The sequence below is a fragment of the Chlorocebus sabaeus genome, chromosome 21 (assembly GCF_047675955.1).
Source record: "Chlorocebus sabaeus isolate Y175 chromosome 21, mChlSab1.0.hap1, whole genome shotgun sequence".
NCBI classification, from domain to species: Eukaryota; Metazoa; Chordata; class Mammalia; order Primates; family Cercopithecidae; genus Chlorocebus; species Chlorocebus sabaeus.
Window position 1 is genome coordinate 5,507,477 of NC_132924.1, and position 16,439 is coordinate 5,523,915.

A 16,439-nucleotide genomic window follows, 5' to 3' on the forward strand; every position below is an offset into this window, starting at 1 on the left:
CATACTCTTACTGGCCGTTTGTATGTCTTGTTTTAAGAAATGTCTACTCAAATTCTTTACCTATTTTAGGGGGGCTTTTTTTTAACTTTAATTTTAATTCAGGGGTACATGTGGAGATTTGTGACATAGGTAAACTTGTTCCATGGATATTTGTTGAGTAGATTATTGTGTCACCCAGATTTTAAGCCTAGTAACCATTAGTTGTTTTTCTTGATCCCCTCCTCCTGCTCTCCACTCTCAGGCCCCAGTGTGTGTTGTTTCCCTCTGTGTAGATGTGTTCTCATTTAGCTCCCATTTATAAGTGAGAACATGCGGTATTTGGTTTTCTGTTACTGTGTTAGTTTGCTAAGATAATGACCTCCAGGTCCATCCATGTCCCTGCAAAGGACATGATCTTGTTCCTTTTTATGGCTGCATAGTATTCCATGGTGTATATGTACCACATTTTCTTCATCTAGTCTATCATTGATGGGCGTCTGGGTTGATTCCATCTCTGTGCTATTATGAATAGTGCTGCAATGAGCACATGCCTGCATGCGTCTTTTTTTTTCCATTAAAATAAATTTTATTTCACTTAGTGTTAAAAGTTATACTTTTGCTTTCCTTAGATTCATTTATCTTTGCATATCTTCTTCCAATCCTTTACTATCAAGCTTTCTTTTTTATTATTATACTTTAAGTTCTAGGGTACATGTGCACAACGTGCAGGTTTGTTACATATGTATACATGTGCCATGTTGGTGTGCTGCACCCATTAACTCATCATTTACATTAGGTATATCTCTAAATGCTATCCCTCCCCCCTCCCCCACCCCACAGCAGGCCCCAATGTGTGATGTTCCCCTTCCTGTGTCCAAGTGTTCTCATTGTTCAGTTCCCACCTATGAGAACATGTGGTGTTTGGTTTTTTTGTCCTTGTAATAGTTTGCTGAGAATGATGGTTTCCAGCTTCATCCATGTCCCTACAAAGGACACGAACTCATCCTTTTTTATAGCTGCATAGTATTCCATGGTGTATATGTGCCACATTTTCTTAATCCAGTCTATCATTGTTGGACATTTGGGTTGGTTCCAAGTCTTTGCTATTGTGAATAGTGCCGCAATAAGCATACGTGTGCATGCGTCTTTATAGCAGCATGATTTATAATCCTTTGAGTATATACCCAGTAATGGAATGGCTGGGTCAAATGGTATTTCTAGTTCTAGATCCTTGAGGAATCGCCACACTGTCTTCCACAATGGTTGAACTAGTTTACTGTCCCAACAGTGTAAAAGTGTTCCTGTTTCTCTACATCCTCTCCAGCACTTGTTTCCTGACATTTCAATGATCGCCATTCTAACTGGTGTGAGATATTATCTCGTGGTTTTGATTTCTATTTCTCTGATGGCCAGTGATGATGAGCGTTTTTTCTTGTGTCTGTTGGCTGCATAAATGTCTTCTTTTGAGAAGTGTTTGTTCATATCCTTTGCCCACTTGTTGATGGGGTTGTTTTTTTCTTGTAAACTTGTTTGAGTTCTTTGTAGATTCTGGATATTAGCCCTTTGTCAGATGAGTAGATTGCAAAAATTTTCTCCCGTTCTGTAGGTTGTTTGTTCACTCTGGTGGTAGTTTCTTTTGCTGTGCAGAAGCTCTTTAGTTTGATGAGATCCCATTTGTCAATTTTGGCTTTTGTTGCCGTTGCTTTTGGTGTTTTAGACTTGCCCATGCCTATGTCCTGAATGGTATCGCCTAGGTTTTCTTCTAGGGTTTTTATGGTTTTAGGTCTAACTTTTAAGTCTTTAATCCATCTTGAATTAATTTTTGTATAAGGTGCATGCGTCTTTGTAACAGAATGATTCCTATTGCTTTGGGCATATACCCAGTAGTGGGATTGCTGGGTCAAATGATATTTCTGTCTTTAGGTCTTTGTGGAATCACCACACTGTCTTTCACAATGGTTGAACTAATTTACACTCCCACCAATGTAAACACGTTCCTTTTTCTCTACAACCTCTCCAGCATTTGTTATTTTTTGACTTTTTAATCATAGCCATTCTGACTGGTGTGAGATTGTATGTCATTATATTTTTAATTGGATTATGTTTTTATTGTTGTAAGAGTTCTATATATATTCTAGATGAAAGTCCCTTTGTTAGATATATAATCTAAAAATATTTTTCTTACTATTTTTGTAGCACTTTTTCCAGCCTTCTTTCAAAAGCACGTTCAGCCTCTCTTCAGCCTCTATCTTCAAACAGAGCCATGGTTTGTCTCAGATAAACCTGATTCCAGATCCAGGCTCCAGAAAGCCCTGGTTTTTAGCTTTGGTTCTTGCTGTGTCCAATAGATGAGATGGTTATGAGCCCCAATCTGTCTTTCAGTTTTCTTTTTGATGTTTTGTCCATCATCCTTCAGTTTCTAGCAAAGAGCCTCGTTCAGTTACAAACTCACAGCATCAAACTGTCCTGAAAGACATCTGTCAATATTGTATATGGTGGGTGGGTGTGTGTGTGTGTACTTTTTAAAAAATGGTAAGGTTGGATCTATTGGCATTTTACTATTCTTTCTTCCTTTGATTTTATGCTTAGAAAGATCTCTCTCTGTCTATCTAAGAGGAGAGCAGCATGATCTTAAAATTTTTTATAATGGTTTCCTTCCTTCTTATTAGATATTTTAGATATTAAAATATCTTTGTGTCTCTTTCAGAGTATATTTAAATTTTAATTCTATCCTATTATTTAATTTTTTAAAGTCCCTGCACCAGAAGCTGGAAGCATAGCTTGTGTGTGCATGTGTGTCTCCTCTAAACCTAGCACAGGGCTGGTTATGTTATAGGTGCTCAACAAATATTTGCTGGATGAATTTATGATTGAAGGTTAGAACACGGGAAGGACACAGAGGGCAAGTGTTGTAAGATGCTGATGAGGACATTGTTGGAATGGCTGACAGTGACCTTGAAAGAAGAAAAACTAGGACCTGGCTTAGTGCCTGTCACATAGTAGGCACTCAATGCAATATGTAAGATGTGAAAAAGAGTTTCGAAGTGGTAAGCTCTATATGAATTAACTTCCTCCAACTGAATTACCCTCCCCTCTACTGTTGCTCTAAGCCACCTTAAAACTCTTAGCCAGCCCCACTCTTCTTTTTTTTTTTTTTTGCTGGAGTGCAGTGATGCTATCTTGGCTCACTGCAGCTTCCACCTTCTAGGTTCAAGTGATTCTTGTGCCTCAGCTTCCTGAGTAACTGGGATTACAAGCTCGTGCCACTGCACCCAGGTAAGTTTTATATTTTTAGTAGAGATGGGGTTTCACCACGTTGTCCAGGCTAGTCTTGAACTCCTGACCTCAGTGATCTGCTCACCTTGACCTCACAAAATGTTGGGATTACAGGCGTGAGCCCCTGCACCTGGCCTGAAAAGAGTAAATTTTACAGATCATTCATTCCAACCGTATCATTTTACAAGAAAGGTAACCAAGGTCTGGAGTGGTTAATTGCTTTTGCAGAACCCAGGGAGCCACCTGACTCCCTCTGATGTTTAAGTTTATGTGTCAACTTGACTGGGCTAAGGGATGCCCAGATGGCAGGTAAAACTTCACGTCTGGGTGTGTCTATGAGGGTGTTTCTGGGAGAGGTTAGCATTTGAATCAGTAGACTGAGTCAAGAAGATCGTGTCTCACTAGTGTGAGTAGGCATCATCCAGTCCACTGAGGGCCGAACAAGAACAAAAAAAGCAGAGTGAAGGCCAATTCTGTCTTCCATTCTCCTTGGGCTGAGACATCCACCTTCTCCTGCCCTGGGCCGTCAGAGATCCTGAGCCTTTGAACTCAGACTGAACTGCACCACCTGCTTTCCCGGTTTGCCAGCTTGCAAATAGCAGATCGTGGGACTTAGCCTTTATTATTTAAAAAGTTCATTCTTAATTGTTGTGAGTACATAGTAGGTATATATGTTTATGGGGTACATGAGATACTTCAATATAGGCATGCGGTGAATCATCATCACGTCGTGAAAAATATGGTATCCGTCCCCCCTCAGGTGTTTATCCTTTGTGTTACACACAGTCCAAGAAGACTCTTTTCATTATTTTAGAATGTGCAATTGAGTGATTATGGACTACAGTACCCCTGTTGTAATGGCAAATTCTAGGTCTTATTTGTTCTTTGTAACTATTTTTTTGTACCCTTTAACCATCCCCACCTCTACCTACCAAGCCTCCATTATGGCATAGGTCAATTCATATTTTTTATATATATATTTTATAAATACATACTTTAATTCATTAATTTTTTGAGATGGACTTTCACTCTGTTGCCGGACTGGAGTGTAGTGGCATGATCTCGGCTCAGTGCAACCTCCACCTCCCAGATTCAAGTAATTCTCCTGCCTCAGCTTCCTGAGTGACTGGGACTACAGGTGCCCACCACCACGCCCAGCTAATTTTTGTATTTTTAGTAGAGATGGGGTTTCTCCATGTTAGTCAGGCTGATCTGAAACTCCTGACCTCATGATCTGTCCACCTCGGCCTCCCAAAGTGTTGGGATTACAGGCTGGGGCCACCGCACCCAGCCATTATTTATTTGTTTTATAAATATATTATTTATTCATTTTATACATATATACATTATTCATTTATTTTATAAATATATGGATATATAAACAAGTTATTTTAAAATAAACTATAAATATGTAAATATATGCATTTATTTACAGATATATAACACTATAAATTATAATTATATAAACAATTTGTTTATTATTTATGAATATTTATTGTATAGATATATAAATATTTGTGTGTGTGTGTGTGTGTATAAACGCACAAAAAATTCTGTTGGTTCGGTTTCTTTAGAGAACTCTGACTAAAGCACTTCCCATGCAGTGTTCTCTACTCTATGATGAGTTCAGCTCCACAGATATTGTTCCAAGTCCAAATTACCTTTAAGGACCAAGGGCAGAAGGATTTTGGAGGCTCACCTCTGCTGTAAGTGGCCATTGTGCGGATCCTACCTTTGAGAGGGTCTTTCCACGCCCCTTGACAAATCCTAGCAGATGGGAATGGTATTTCAGGAACTCCAAGGATTCTCAGGGAGAAGCTATGGAATCTACATCCCAGAAGACTTTAGTCTGTTTCTACCTGACACCAGAAAAGACAAATTGAAGCAATCTGCTAAGCTGTTTTGCCAATTGTTGGTTACACAGAGGGCCAATGTGGTGTTTGCCCTGGAATCTGTAGGAAGAGCCAGTTGTTTGATTGTTAGACACTCTGGTTTCCCTAGAAGGCCTTGTGGATGGGTTTAACTCTGAATCGAGGTGCTGTGTCACCAAACCTCCCCATGGACATCGTGTTGTTACTTTTCTGATCTTAGTCTCAATACCTTTGGTTCTAAAACCAAGTTCATGAGGCCAGGTCAGTGGTATCATGTCTCACCCTTACAAAGACCCAGCACCATGGCTGGCAAAATTCTCAGCTCAATAAATGGGGATCATCTGTTTTTATCATGATTGTTATTATGTGGGTGAAAGGGGGAAGAGTCAAAGCTACCAAGTTTTTATCCCTAGACTCTAAAGCCCAACCTGGAGAAGTATAGAAGGAAATCACTTATTTATTTATTCAAGAAATACTTATCCAAAATCTGTTATGTGCTAATAACTGTGCTGAAGCTGTAATTGGAAGTCACACAAACCTGGCTGTTTCCCCTCAGAGCCTACAGTATGGGAGAAAGAGAGATGGTTATTCAAACAATAAGCAAGTTATATGCATCCGCAGGAAATCATAGGACCAGGCCTGGCATAGGGGCTCATGTCTGTAATCCCAGCTACGTGTGGGGCCCAAAGCACAAAGATTGCTTGAGCCCAGGAGTTTAAGGCTGCAGTGAGCTGTGATCCTACCGCTACACTCCAGCCTGGTCAATAGAGCAAGACTCTGTCTCTTAAAAAAATAAAAAGGTAGGACAAAAAAAGCATAGGTCCATGGGAGCACAAAGAAGACAACCTTCTCTGATCCAGATTATATTTTAAATTAATAAGACTTTGTCTCAACAGAGAATGAGGCCCAGTGGGACCACATACAGATTTGCTCTCATTCACTTATGACTTGGAGACTTTTCCACGTCAGTTTGTTTAGGATAGAACCATGTCCATAATTTCTCCTTTTGCATCAACCCCAGTACTTAAGACATAATGTATTGGTCCTCAGTTCATATGTGTTAAATGAAATGGATGGATTATATGTCTTACATTGAGGTGAAATTTATATCACATAAAACTCATGATTTTAAAGTGCAGAATTCCATGGCATTTAGTAATTTCACAATATTGTGCAGTCATCACCTCTGTCTCATCCCATGACATTTTCAACACCCCTAAATGAAACCCCATCCCCATGAACAGTCATGCCCTAGCCCCCGGCAACCACTAATCTACCTTCTGTCTCTATGGGTTTACCTATCCTGAACACTATTTATAAAAGAGGATCAAAATAGGTGACCTTTTGTGTCTGGATTCTTTCTCTTAGAAATAATATTTTGGAGGTTTAGCCATGTTTTAGCATATATCAGTACCTTATCCTTTTTTATGGTGAATGGATTACTCTTAATGATAGCATAGTAGTTTATCCTGTGGATGGAATGTAATTAATTAACCACCTCTCTTTTATGGGCATTTAAATGTCATTTTTGCTCACATATTTAATGATTCATTGAATAATTTTTGTGCATCTGTGCAAATAATTTTATGGGCTTGTAATGCTAGTTTGTGTTAAACATAGGTCATATTTAAGTAATTAATAAGCAGTAAACTTAATTATTATTATATTATCACTATTTTTATTTGATAAGAAATTACATATAATTATGGTATACAACATGATTCTTTTTATAAAGATGGAGTCTTGGAGTCTTGCTCTGTTGCCCAGGCTGAAGTGCAGTGGCACCATCATAGCACGCTGCAGCCTCGAATTCCTCGGCTCCAGCAGTCCTCCCACCTCAGCCTCCCGATAGCTGGAACTACAGGCATAAGCTACCACGCCAAGCTCAACTTGATATTTTGAAATATGTATACATTGTGGAATTGCTCAATCAAGCTAATTAACATATGCATTACTTGACATATTATTATTATTCATTTGTGGTGAGAGCACTTAAAATCTACTCTGAGCAATTTTCAAGTATATGTTACATGGTTATTAACTATAGTCAACATGTAGTACAATAGATTTATTGAATTTATTCCCCCTGTACAAATGATGTTTGTATCCTTCAGTCAATGCCATCCCAAGTCCCCACTCCCCCAGCCACCACTTATGGCCCCTGGTAACTGCCATTCTACTGTCTGCCTCTATGAGTTCAACTTTTTTAGATTCCACATATAAATGAGGTCATGTAGCATTTATTTTTCTGTGCCTGGCTTATTTCACTTAACATAACGTCTTTCAGATTAATCAGTTTTGTCACAGATGACAAGATTTTCTTCTTTTTAAAGGCTGAATAGTATTCATATTTTATATTTATATATACCTAGCTCACATTTTCTTTATCCATTCCTCCATTGATGGAACTTAACATTGAATCTATGCCTTGGGTGTCAGGAATAATGCTGCAATAAACATGGGAGTGTATAAATCTCTTTGACATACTGATTTCATTTCCCTTGGATATATACCCAGAAGTAAGATTGCTGGATCATAAGGTAGTTCTATTGTTTATTTTTTTAGGAAACTCTATATTGTTTTCCATAATGGCTGTAATAAATTTACATTTTTGCCAAGAGTGTACCAAGGTTTACTCTCTTCTTATCCTCACCAACACTTATTATCTTTCATCTTTTTGATAATAACCATCCAAGGGGGTGTGAGATGAAATCTAATTGTGATTTTAATTTCCATTTCCCAGATGATTAGTGCTGTTGAGCATGTTTTTAATATATACCTGCTGTCCATTTGTATGTCTTGTTTTGAGATATGTCTATTTAGGTTTTTTGCCTACCTTTAAATTGGATTTTTTGTTTTCTAGCTATTGAATTGTTTGAGTTCCTTATATATTTTGGATATTAACCCCTTATCAGATTTTTTTTTTTTTTTCTTTTTGGAGACAGTCTGGCTCTGTTTCCCAGGCTAGAGTGCAGTGGTGCAATCTCGGCTCACTGCACCCTCCGCCTTCCAGGTTCAAGTGATTCTCCTGCCTCCTTAGTAGCTGGGATTACAGGCGAGACCACCACGCTTGGCTAATTTCTGTATTTTTAGTAGAGATGGGATTTCTCCATGTTAGTCAGGCTGATCTGAAACTCCTGACCTCATGATCTGCCCTCCTTGGCTTCTCAAAGTGCCGGGATTACAGGCATGAGCCACCACGCCTGGCCACATATGTGGTTTTCAAATACTTTCTCCCAGTCTACACTTTTCACTCTGTTGATTGTTTCCTTTGCTGTGCAGAAGCATTTTAGTTTGATGCAGTTCCATTTGCTTGTTTTTGCTTTTGTTGCCTGTGCTTTTAAGGTCATGTTCAAAAGAATAATTGTCTAGATGAATTTCATGGAGGTTTTTCCCTGTTTTCTTCTAGTATTTTTACATTTTCAGGTTCTTATGTTTAAGTTTTTAATCCATTTTGAGTTGGATTTTTTTTTAATGAAGTGAGATAAGTATCTAATTTCATTGTTTTGCTTATGAGTATCCAGCTTTTCCAACACAATTCATTGAAGAGACTGTCTATTCTCAATTGTTTCCTTTGTAATTTTTGTTAAAAATCAATTGATGGTATATGTGTGGATTTATTTCTGTGTTTTCTACTCTGCTCCATTGGCCTAAGTGTCTGTTTTTATGCCAGTATCATACTGTTTTGATTACTATACCTTTGTGATATATTCTTAAATCAGGTAATGTAATGCCTCCAGCTTTGTTCTTTTCCTTAAAGATTCCTATGGCTATTCAGGGTCTTTTGTGGATACATATAAATTTTAGGACTATTTTATCTAGTTGTGTGGAAAATGTCATTGAAATTTTAAAAATACATTTGTTATTTTGTAGAGACAGAGTCTTGCTGTGTTGTCTGGACTGGTCTCAAACTCCTGGCCTCCTCCCACCTGTAGTCTCCCAAAATCCTACAATTACAGGTGTGAACCACTGCTCCTGGCCATCATTGGAATTTCTGTAGGAATTGCATTGAGTCTGTAGATTGATTTGAGTATTATGGACATTTTAGTAACATTCTTCTAACACAGGAACGTAGAATATTCATTCATTTATTTGTGTCTTCTTCAATTTCTTTATCAGTGTTCTACAGTTTCTAGCGTACAGGTCTTTCACCTCCATGATTAAATTTATTCCAATGTATTTTATTTTTTTAAATTGTTTATTATTAGGGTATAGAAGCACTACTGATTTCTGTATGTTGCTTTTGTATTTTATAACTCTACTGAATTTATTTATTAGTCCTAACAGTTTTTGATGAGGTTGGTTAGATTTTTTTATATATAAGGTCATGTCATCAGCCAACAGAGACAAATTCATTCTTTCCTTTTGAATTTGGATGCCTTTTATTTCTTTTTCTTGCCTAATAGTTCTGGCTAGGACTTCCAGTGCTACATTAAACGGAAGTTGTGAGAATGAAAATCTTTGTCTTGTTCTTGATCTTAGAGAAAAAGCCTTCAACATACTCAAGCCCTTAAGTGTGATGTTAGCTGTGAGCCTGCCGTATATGGCCTTTATTGTGTTTAGATATACTTCTTCTATACATAATGTTTTGAGAGGTTTTATTATTAAAGGATGTGGAATTTTCTTAATGCTTCATTGTATCTATTGAGATAATCATTTTTGTCCATCTTTCAGTTAATGTGCTATATTGCATTTATTAATTTGTGTATGTCAAATCATCCTTGCATTCAGAGATAAATCCCACTGGATTGTGGCAAATGATTTCTTTAATCTGCTATTGAATTCAGTTTGCTGATATTTTGTTGAGTATTTTTGCATCTATGTTCTTTAGACATTGGCCTGTAATTTTCTTTTTCTTTTAGTATTCTTGTCTGGCTTTAGTGTCAGGGTAATGCTGGCATCGCAAAATGAGTTTCGAAGTCTTCCCTTCTGTTTGGGGGAGAGTTTGAGAAGGATTGCTATTAGTTGTTCCTTAAATGTTTGGTTGAATTCAGCGTTGAGACCATCAGGTCCCAGGCTTTTCTTTGATGAGAGACTTTTTATTACTGATTCAATCTCCTTACTCATTATTGATCTGTCCAAAGTTTTTATTTCTTCATTATTCAGTCTTGATAGGTTGTATGCATCTAGGAATTTATCCATTTCTTCTAAGTTATCCAATAAGTGTATAATTATTCATAGTAGTCTGTTATGATCCTTTGTATTTCTGTAGTATCCATTATAATGTCTCCTTTTTCATATCTTATTTTATTTGACTCTTCTTTCTTTTTGTCTAGGCGATCTGAAGTTTGATTCATTGTGTTTATTTTTTCATAAAAGTAACTCTTAGTTTTGTTGAACTTTTCTATTGTTTTCTCGTCTCCATTTCATTTATTTCTGCTCTGATCTTTAGGCTTTGCAGCCTAACATGTGATTCTATCCCAGAGAATGTTCTGTGACACTTAAGAAGAATGTGTATTCTGCTGTTGTTGGATGGAATGCTTTGTATGTGTCTGTTAGGGTCATTTGATCTAATGTGTGGTTCAAGTCTATTATTTCCTTATTGATTTTCTGTCTGGATGATCTGTTCATGGGATATTAAAGTCCCTACTATTACTCCATTACAGTCTGTTTATCCCTTCTGTTTTATTAGTATTTGCTTTATTCATTTAGGTGCCCTCAATGTTGGGTGCATACATATTTACAATTTTCATATGCTCTTGTTGAATTGATCCCTTTATTTTCATGTAATGACCTTCCTTGTCTATTTTTACAGCTTTTGACTTAAAGTCTATTTTATCCTATATAAGTATAGCCACCCCTGCTGTCTTTTAATTTTCATTTTAATGGAATATGTTTTTCCATCTCTTCACTTTTAATCTGTGTGTGTCCTTAAAGGTGAAGTGAGCTTCTTATAGACAGGATGTAGTTGGGTCGTGTTTTTCAATCCGTTCAGCCATTTTATATTTCTTGATTGCAGAATTTATTTACATTTAAGGGAGTAATTGATAGGTAAGGACTTATTACCATCATTTTGTTTATTATTTTCTGGTTTTGTAGATTCTTTGTTCTTTTCTTCTTCACTTGTTGTCTTCCTTTGTGATTTTCTGTACTACTATGCTTTGATTCCTTACTTCTCTTTTTTCTTTCTTTCTTTCTTTTTTTTTTTTTTTTTTTTGGATGGAGTCTCACTCTGTCACCCAGGCTCCAGGCTGGAGTGCAGTGGTGTGATCTCAGCTCACTGCAACCTCTGCCTCCTGGGTTCAAGTGATTCTCCTGCCTCAGCCTCATGAGTAGCTGGAATTACAGGAATGTGCCACCAGCCTGACTAATTTTTGTATATTTAGTAGAGATGGGGTTTTACCATGTTGGCCAGGCTGGTCTCAAATTCCTGACCTCAAGTGATCTGCCTGCCTCGGCCTCCCAAAGTGCTGGGATTACAGGCATGAGCCACCGTGCCTGGCCAGGTCACTTTATTTTACATACAGAATAATTCTTTAAAAGGAGGAGAGCCTTTGGATATCCCCTAGATTTTAGAGAATCTGTGCCATTCTTTTATACCAGATGAGTTAATTAGAGCTTGTTCAGTGAGGTCATGGTTGACAAATTAATTATCACAAAACTGGTGAGTGAATTGACCTTCATGGTATATACAGTTTTCAACTCTGAGAGAACAAACACTTATTGCAACAAATGGAGTTTCCTATAACCAATGTTCATAGCCTAATAAAGGTTGTAAGTCAAAAGTCTTCAGCAACATTTCTTCAACATTTGTTTTACTATAACAAACGCTGATATTTTTAGCCAACAGATTTAAATAATTCTTTATGGTGGCAAGAGAGGGAATAAGTAGAGATGTAAGTAAGACTTTCTGGTGACTGTTACATAAATGTGCACAAAACTGACCAGGCACTGTGGCTTACACCTGTAATCCCAGCACTTTTGGAGGCCAAGGCAGGTGAATTGCTTGGGGCCAGAAGTTTGAGACCAGCCTGGCCAACATGCAAAACACCATCTCTGCTAAAAATATAAAAATTAGCCAGGCGTGGTGGTGCACACCTGTAGTCCCAGCTACCGGAAAGGCTGAGGCACAAGAATCACTTGAACCCAGGAGGCAGAGGTTGCAGTGAGCCGAGATCATGTGACTGCACTCCAGCCTGGGCAACAGAGTAAGACTCTATGTCAAAAAAATAAAAATAAAAAACAAATATGCACAAAAATTCCAGTGTGTCTACACAACCATTATCAACTCAATGCTATATTAACAGTTAACTTTTCAAAAGTGCTCCTGTCCAAAGCTTCTGAAGTTTCACTTAAAATGTTTGCTAAACAAGTCTCATGGCTTCAGACTTTAAGTTCAATTTTAATGAAGGCTGAATCCAAAGTAATTAGAAATGACACAAATTTATTTCTCTCCTCATCTGCACTTTTTTTTCATACCATCCCATGATCTCCCTGCACACATGTGGGATTCAGGACTACACTTAACGGCCATCTCTTTTCTTTCCGTGTTGCCTCTCCTGAATTGGGTACATTTGCTTATCAGGTCCAGCTAGCTACCAGCTAATCAATACCAATTCTAGAAGAGAAGAAAGAGGCATGCAAATTTCTCATTCCAATATTAGTATCACTGACAAGTTTTCTCATATCTTAAGAATTAATAAATTACAGGTTTTTTTTCTCCTAGAAGTCACTGAGGATGCCAAAGTGAATTAATATTAGGTTGGTGCAAAAGTAATCGTGGGCTTTGTCATTACTTCCAGTGGCAAAGACCGAGATTACTTTTACACCAACCTAATAAGAATTTATTTATTCTTATTATCTTTCGAGACAGAGTCTCACTGTTACTCAGGTTGGAGTGCAACGGCACGATCTCGGCTCACTGCAACCTCCACCTCATGGGTTCAAACAATTCTGCTGCCTCAGCCTCCTGAGTAGCTGGGAGTACAGGTGCCCACCACCACGCCCTGTTAATTTTTTATTTTTTTTAAAAAGACAGGTTTTGCCATGTTGGCTAGGCTGGTCTTGAACTCCTGACCTCAGGTGATCCACCCACCTCGGCCTCCCAAAGTGCTGGGATTACAGGTGTGAGCCACCGTGCCTGGCCCCTAATAGGAATTTAAAAAGAAAATCATTCAGTGAGGAGAATGCACCTTGTCTTGGGTGAAAAATGAAGACATCTGCTGATAAGCAAGCATCTTTGGGAGTCATTTTATCTTTTCTACTGTGGCTGGAGAACATTAACCTTGGCAAACAGACCAGAGTTTAGATCTTATGAGTTGCGTCTCTTTAAGGTCACTGTCTGACCCTCCAGATGGATTCGCACATTGACATAAACTATTCATTCAGCAAAACTAGTAGGAGTTATAGTTTATAACATGTCAAAGTTGCTGGTTTTGAAGGTTTGAATCTCCCACGAAGCACACTGCTTTTCAGCTTCCTTTAAGACCTCTGCAATGGGGCCAGATGCAGTGGCTCACACCTATAATCCCAGCACTTTGGGAGGTGGAGACAGGCAAACCACGAGGTCAGGAGTTTGAGACCAGTCTGACTAACATAGTGAAACCCCATCTCTACTAAAAATACAAAAAATTAGCTGGGTGTGGTGGTGCGTGCCTTGTAATCCCAGCTATTCAGGAGGCTAATGCAGGAGAATCGCTTGAACCCAGGAGGCAAAGGTTGCAGTGAGCTGAGATCGTGCCACTGCATTTCTGTCTGGGTGACAGAATGAGCCTCCATCTCAAAAAATAAAAAAGAAATACTTGTGTGTGTGTGTGTGTGTGTGTGTGTGTGTGTGTGTGTAGTGAGATTACATAAGATCTTTTCTCTGTGCAGATTTCAAGTATGCAATATATTAAGGAAAATCCTCTTAAGAGATATTTATGTAGATGTTGTCACAGAAAACTCTTCTCGAGATGGCTCTTCCTACCTTTCCCATCACATCTTCTGTCCGCCTCCTGCATCCACCTGTTGTCTGTTGTTGAGTGTCCCGTGTGTGCTGTTGCTTCACCCCTCCATGCTTCTCCTGCTGCTGTTCCTTCTTTTTGGACTGTGCAACATCCTGAAGGCTTACAGTTGACCACCTGAGGATCTTTCGCTCTTTCTTTCAGTTCTGGGATACATGTGCAGAACGTGCAGGTTTGTTACATAGGTATACATGTGCTCTGGTGATTTGCTGCACCTATCAACCTGTCATCTAGGTTTTAAGCCCTGTATGCATTAGGTATTTGTCCTAATGCTCTCCCTCCCCTTTCCCCCCACACCCCCGACAGGCCCCAGTGTGTGATGTTCCCCTCCCTGTGTCCATGTGTTCTCATTGATCAATGCCCACTTATGAGTGAGAACATGTGATGTTTGGTTTTCTGTTCGTTCCTGTGTTAGTTGTTGAGAATGATGGCTCCCACCTTCATCCACGTCCCTGCAAAAGACATGAACTCATTCATTTTATGGCTGCATAGTATTCCATGGTGTATATTTGTCACATTTTCTTTATCCAGTCTATCATTGATGGACATTTGGGTTGGTCCCAAGTCTTTGCTATTGTAAATAGTGCTGCATTAAACATATGTTTGCATGTGTCTTTATAGTAGAATGATTTATAGTCCTTTGGGTATATACCCAGTAATGGGATTGATGGGTCAAATGGTATTTCTGGTTCTAGGTCCTTAGGGAATCGCCACACTGTCTTCCACAATGGTTGAACTAATTTACACTCCTACCAACAGTGTAAAAGTGTTCCTGTTTCTCCACATCCTCACCAGCATCTGTCATTTCCTGACTTTTTAATGATCTCCATTCTAACTGGCTAGCCACATGCAGAAAACAGAAACTGGACCAGCTAAGCATCTTTCAGATGCTAGCCCCTGGTGGCTTGAATAGATTATCCTGTCCTTTGTGCCGCCACAGTTCTTAGCATATGTTTATTAATGCACTCAGCAAACTGTGCTCAAATCACTGCCCAAATCAAAGAGGTCTTTCTCTCTGGCTCTGTTATGAAAGAGGACTTGTTAGTCTTGATATCCAGCACACTAGTGATTATGAAGTGTGTTATATTTTACACATCATATTGAATACCTGTGTGAACCCAGAAAATCTGAGACAGGTCTCAGTTAATTTAGAAAGTTTATTTTGTGAAGACTGAGGACACACCCGTGACACAGCCTCAGGACGTCCTGATGACATGTGCCCAAGGTGGTCAGGGCACAGCTTGGTTTTATGCATTTTAGGGAGACACGAGACATCAATCAATTAAGAAGTACATTGGTTTGGTCTGCAGAGGCAGCACAACTGGAAGCAAAGTCGGGAAGACTCAAAGCCAGGTCACAGATAGATAATACACAAAAGGTTGCATTCTTTTGAGTTTCTGATAAGCTTTTCCAAAGCAGACAATCAGATATGCATCTGTCTCAGTGAGCAGAGGGGTGACTTTTTTCTTTTTCTTTTCTTTTTTTTTTTTTTTTTTTTTTTTGCTGAGATGGAGTCTCACTCTGTTGCCCAGGCTGGAGTGCAGTGGCATGATCTTGGCTCACTGCAACCTCTATCTCCCAGGTTCAAGCAATTCTCCTGCCTCAGCCTCCTGAGTAGCTGAGACTACAGGCACACACCACTATGCCCAGCTAATTTTTTTTTTTTAATGTATTTTAGTAGAGAGGTTTCACTGTGTTGCCCAGGGTGGTCGAGAACTACTGAGCTCAGGCAATCCACCTGCCTTGGCCTCCCAAAGTACTGGGATTACAGGTGTGAGCCATGGCACCCAGCCAAGGGGTGACTTTGAATAGAATGGGAGGCGGGTTTTGCCCTAACCAGTTTCTGGGTCAAGTTTTCCTTAGTGATTTTGGGGGCCCAAGATATTTTCCTTTCACACCTGCTATATGCCAGGCACGTAGCAAGTATTCAGTTGCTGTTTGTGATAGATAATTTAAAGTAAAATATCTGGGCATTTTATGTCAAATTGGATTGACTTTGTTCTTGATCCTATATGGTGTTTCTCATATAAGGACTTACAGCAGATTTACGTCAGAGTTGTGTTTGGAGAACCTTATCTTGCATAAGAAGCAGCACTTAATAGAGCAATTAAGGAAACATTTCTACAATCACACTGGATTTGGAGAGTCTGAGTAAATCTGGGAGCCACAACTTACTAGTTCCATGGTCTTAGGCAAATTATATAATTTCGTTTTTAGTTTCTTTATCTGCAAAATGGGGAGAGATATAACAGACAATACAGCACGATGGTTTTTGTGAACTGTAAATGAGATAATGTAAAAAGTACTAAATACGACTTAGGGTTATAGTTACTATCATAACACATCATAGTTTCCTCTTGGCCTTAAT

At 38.7% G+C, this 16,439-nt stretch overlaps 1 long non-coding RNA gene across 6 annotated transcripts in view; it reads left to right on the top strand.

Annotated features, from left to right (window-relative positions):
- LOC140709630 (uncharacterized) overlaps positions 1-16,439 on the top strand; it is a 65,858-nt gene that overhangs the window by 1,497 nt on the left and 47,922 nt on the right. For 3 of the 6 annotated variants that reach the window (XR_012090279.1, XR_012090275.1, XR_012090274.1), the window contains exon 2: positions 3,188-3,255. The exons of 2 other annotated variants lie outside the window; for them this stretch is intronic. This is a non-coding gene — a long non-coding RNA (uncharacterized lncRNA). Of the gene's footprint in view, positions 1-3,149; positions 3,256-16,439 lie in introns of all 6 variants that reach the window. One more of the 6 variants, XR_012090276.1, reaches the window with a different exon arrangement.